The sequence below is a fragment of the Mya arenaria genome, chromosome 17 (genome assembly GCF_026914265.1).
Source record: "Mya arenaria isolate MELC-2E11 chromosome 17, ASM2691426v1".
In the NCBI taxonomy this organism is placed as follows: Eukaryota; Metazoa; Mollusca; class Bivalvia; order Myida; family Myidae; genus Mya; species Mya arenaria.
This window is the reverse complement of record NC_069138.1, coordinates 51,839,148-51,845,065: the sequence shown is the minus strand read 5'-3', so window position 1 is coordinate 51,845,065 and position 5,918 is coordinate 51,839,148.

The window sequence follows — 5,918 nt, the reverse complement described above, 5'->3', positions numbered from 1 at the left end:
TTTTTCAAACTTGACCATATCGATGAGGTCAGCCATCCATAAATCGTCTTTCCCCGCGCTTATAACATGATTTCTTTGAAAGCGCCGTCGCACGGGTTTGTGAAGACTGTACGATTCTTGGTCATGCAAAAAATTGCCGTATTCTGTGCATGCCTAGTTTGTATTTACCCTCTCTTTGTACCGCTTTGTATAATTTCTGGGGCCCGGCAAAACTAGCAGGGTGTGATGGATCGTAATAAATGGTCTTTAAATATTCCTTCCTGTGGAGCCATGTCTTCACTGGTCGAATCCATGTGTATAAATTAAGTTAATTGCGACAGTTTATTATATTCCCGAATAAAATGGCTACATTTCAATTTCAAATCATATTTTAATCTGTCATCTTCCGCAGTGAATGGTTTTAAGTTCACGAGCAAATACCCGTAGGGGTATTTTGTTGCTTTTGCGAACGCATTCATGAATTTTTCCGGGTGTCCCGGGTACATTTGACGAGCCAGTGTCATCAAGGATTGGCGGTCTACTGGATTATTAAAAAGTACCAGATAATGACAATTGCGTCTCTGTGTAGGATCTTTGTTGCCAAATATGTTCTGATTGATAGACACAACCGAAAACGATCTATGGTGGGAACCCTCCGTAAATAAATCAGTGATACGTTTATCTTTCCCAACTTCAGAAAACAAGTCGTCCAAAACGAGTAAATTATTAATTCTGGAATCAAAGAAGTCGTCATCTGCCAAGTCGTTTGGAATACCTTGCACAAATTCTACTTTCGGTAACACGGTATTTTTGATAATCGAATACAGCGGCTGCCATCTCTTGAAAAGCCATACTATTCTGTGCACACTAGGCTGGATCCTAGTGTTATGATGTTGCAGCAAATTCGTTACAAATGTAGTTTTTCCACATGCTGAAATAAAAAGAAAAATTGTTTCAGTTCAGCGTTTCAATACTTTGGTATTGATAGTATATATCATTATTAAGGATATATTTAAACAAATACCTGTAGGTTCCGAAATCATCATAGTAAATGGTGGTGGTGTCGCTCCCTGTGGTGGTGGTGGTGTCGCTCCCTGTGGTGGTGGTGGTGGTGGTGGTGGTGGTGGCGCTCCCTGTGGTGGTGGTGGTGGTGGTGGTGGCGGTCCCTGTGGTGGTGGTGGTGGTGGTGGTGGTGTCGCTCTCTGTGGTGGTGGTGGTGGTGGTGGTGGTGGTGGATACGCTTCATTGAACACTATTTTTTGCTCAAGTTCCTCCGCATTCAGCTTATTGTCCAAACTGTGACCAGTGCTTTTCAAGAAGGGATGCTATGCTGAGACATCAAAACACAAGCATAATACGGAGGAGCTTGAGCAAAAAAATAGTTTTCAATGAAGCGTATCCACCACCACCACCACCACCACCACAGAGAGCGACACCACCACCACCACCACCACCACCACAGGGACCGCCACCACCACCACCACCACCACAGGGAGCGCCACCACCACCACCACCACCACCACAGGGAGCGACACCACCACCACCACAGGGAGCGACACCACCACCATTTACTATGATGATTTCGGAACCTACAGGTATTTGTTTAAATATATCCTTAATAATGATATATACTATCAATACCAAAGTATTGAAACGCTGAACTGAAACAATTTTTCTTTTTATTTCAGCATGTGGAAAAACTACATTTGTAACGAATTTGCTGCAACATCATAACACTAGGATCCAGCCTAGTGTGCACAGAATAGTATGGCTTTTCAAGAGATGGCAGCCGCTGTATTCGATTATCAAAAATACCGTGTTACCGAAAGTAGAATTTGTGCAAGGTATTCCAAACGACTTGGCAGATGACGACTTCTTTGATTCCAGAATTAATAATTTACTCGTTTTGGACGACTTGTTTTCTGAAGTTGGGAAAGATAAACGTATCACTGATTTATTTACGGAGGGTTCCCACCATAGATCGTTTTCGGTTGTGTCTATCAATCAGAACATATTTGGCAACAAAGATCCTACACAGAGACGCAATTGTCATTATCTGGTACTTTTTAATAATCCAGTAGACCGCCAATCCTTGATGACACTGGCTCGTCAAATGTACCCGGGACACCCGGAAAAATTCATGAATGCGTTCGCAAAAGCAACAAAATACCCCTACGGGTATTTGCTCGTGAACTTAAAACCATTCACTGCGGAAGATGACAGATTAAAATATGATTTGAAATTGAAATGTAGCCATTTTATTCGGGAATATAATAAACTGTCGCAATTAACTTAATTTATACACATGGATTCGACCAGTGAAGACATGGCTCCACAGGAAGGAATATTTAAAGACCATTTATTACGATCCATCACACCCTGCTAGTTTTGCCGGGCCCCAGAAATTATACAAAGCGGTACAAAGAGAGGGTAAATACAAACTAGGCATGCACAGAATACGGCAATTTTTTGCATGACCAAGAATCGTACAGTCTTCACAAACCCGTGCGACGGCGCTTTCAAAGAAATCATGTTATAAGCGCGGGGAAAGACGATTTATGGATGGCTGACCTCATCGATATGGTCAAGTTTGAAAAATGGAACGACGATTACAAGTATATTTTGCTAGTCATAGATACGTTCTCAAAGTACATCTGGCTTCGACCTTTGCGACGGAAAACGGGCCGGAGGTCGCAGATGCGTTTGCAGACATATTTCAAAACTCTGGCCGAGATCCAGCAAAATTGATCACGGATAAAGGTACGTTTTTTAACAGAATACCTATGTATATACGAAGGATAACATTTGTGAACGTTTTAACATTGTGTTTATATTATCCGTAAAAGGGGTCTATTCCAATACTTATACTTTGCTGTATGCATTTTCAGGACAAGAGTTTAAAGCAAAACGTGTTCAGGACCTCATGCGCAAGTTCAACGTGCATTACTTTCCAACACAGAACGAAACCAAGGCCTCAACATCAGAGCGAGCAATTTTAACTATCAAACAGAAACTCTATCGCTACTTTAATCACAAAGACAGTTACAATTATATATCCGTATTGCAAAACATCGCCGATAGTTACAACCATACTTATCATAGAACCATTGACATGCGACCCGCCGATGTCAAGGAAAATAACCAGGAAGAAGTGAGACTAGCTACATACTTTGCACAAAACCCTAAGAGAAAGAAACTATTGCCGAAACTGAAGCCTTTTAAATTTAGAGTCGGTGCCTACCTACGCATCAGTCATCTGAAAACCGTGTTTACTCGAGCTTACGATCAAACGTATTCAGGAGAGATATTTCGCGTATATACAAGGTACCATAGAGGCATACTACCAATCTACAGACTACAAGATCTGCAGGGCGATGAGATTAAAGGAACGTTTTATGAAAGTGAGCTGCAGAAAGTACACGTTGATGGTGATCAGACGTGGAAAGTGAAAAAAGTGTTAAAACGCCGAGGCAAAGGACGTAATAAACAATACTTTGTGAAGTGGAAGTATTACCTTAAAAAGTTTAATAGCTGGATAAATGCAAGTGACATTGAATAATTGCCGACTGTGTTGTGTCATTAGCATTAAATATAAACATATGTCATTATTATAACTCCGTGTTGACTGTACTGTACAATTATAAAGAACTGCAAAATAGCATACATGTGTAAAAGGTGTGTGTTCTAACTTTTGTAAATAAGCTGTATGATATCGAACTTTTAATCTATGTAGAATATCAATCTTGTCAAAACGCATTGTAAATAAACTATGTTAACCTCATATTAGTTATAGTTTATTTATTAACTATTGAACCCTCAATCAATGAACTGTCTTTTACTCAGACGACTTACATTTACCAGTGCACATTTATCGTATTATCTAAATAGTACAGACCAATAAAATATTTACTGATTGGGTTTTGCTTATTTAAACATTCATTTACATTTCTTAAAAGAGCCTTTCCTTATGCGGAACAGAACAAATGGTTCAAATTATAGAACACCAATGGGCTTTTGAACTGGATGAATATACATTTTTACTGCTCGAGAGGTATACAATGACCTTAGTATATAATGACTGAAATACAATCAAAAGACACATTATGATTAACAACCAAACGAACGTTCAAAACTCAAATGAAGCCTTAGGTAATCAAGGTATATCACATTTCATTAAATGTTTGGATGGACACATAATTGCACGCTTACAAGATTAATATGCATCTCACATATCGCTTTTTTAAGTTTCAATATCACAAAACCATTCAAATATTTGGGCCACTTTAAAGCCATAAGGTAAATACTGGCCTAGTTTTATTCAACTAAAGAAGTTTAATATACATGACTCAGTCGCACAACTATGCGATTTTATCATATCGGCTAACAATAACATAGTTTAAATAAGTTTACCTGTACTCTGACTTTAACATGTTAGCAAAAGACCGGTGAAATTGAGGAAGATTAGAAATAAATCCTGGGATATTCTGTGTTAATAATGATAAACTGAACAGCAAATTTAATATACTAAAATTATCTGTTGCTTTGTGTGAAAGATTGAAGTGATTTCGACCATTTCAAGACATACAATATTGCCCTCTTAATACGGATATGTAGGAATAATTGGGAGCGTATATTACCAGTAATTAATGTGGTTGTTTTTTCTCTTGCGTTTATTACTGGTATAAATACATTTTTAGAGGAACTAAGAACTGGCGTGGTACGTTTTATTCCTATTTACTGGCATGTTCCATATACATGTCTAACACAGAACAAATTGAACCTTGTTTTTATCAAATTATATTAACAATGTTTTGAAATACTTATTAATGAACTGGGTATACCTGGTACTGGTAACGATTTTTAACCACTATAAACGTTACAAATTGGTGTCACAAAGAAAGTTCACATTAGTAATTATATGGGGGAAAGTTAAAATACTACTTGTGTAATACAAAAGATTTTTACGACCTGTGTAGGCCATGGATTATAACATAATTTCTACATTTTGGCTTAATTAGTATCATGTTCAATGCTATTTCGCTTTAAAAAACACTGTAGTATTCGAAAACAATTGAATCAAGCATGGTCGTAAATTTTATCAAACTATCATTTGAAATAAAGTTGCTTCAAATATGATAATACTATACACATACCACAAAACCAACGAAGCGGTTTTCTATACGAAACATTATGTACGACCAATGGCGTACTTTTCTACCAGCGAGAGGGAGATTCAAATGAAATTTCAGTCATTCTACTCAACTAGCATTCGCTAAGACCTGCATGTATATGTGTGTATTAATATCTAATCAATCTATAGTAGAAAGAACAGTCAATTAAAAAGTGGACCTTACCTTTATTCTATACCATAAGCAGCAATTTAACACGAGCCGAATAGTGTCTGTACTCGAAATAAAAAATTTGGCGCACATATTACGTCGTGGTTATTGAATACAAATTTGGGATCCCGCATATTTCATCGTCTAGACACGGGCAAAATACAGGTGTAAAGATACAATGATTATAGTATAGGATTAATTCACTACGCTGTCAAAAATCTGCTACAAATATTGTTCTGCTATTGAAAGGTTGCGGACCTAAAACTCCGAACTAGTTAATACGATACTGTTCATTATATAATAAGCTAAATTGACAATAACGCGGAATCACAAACTTGTTCACATTAGACTGAACATTATTATAGAAACAGTACTTAAAAACAACGGGTTAATATACATATCGATCGACTACATGTACATTCATATGAATTATAAAACAACATTGATTCCCGTCTACCAAAAGTCTGTGTCGAAAGCGGAGGAAATACGTCACACTTGATTGAGCTTGAAAATTGACTTCGAACGCGATTGCATCATTTATATAGAATAAGAAGGGGTCACCGGGTGCTTTGTAGTCTACTTAGGCATGATTGACTACTT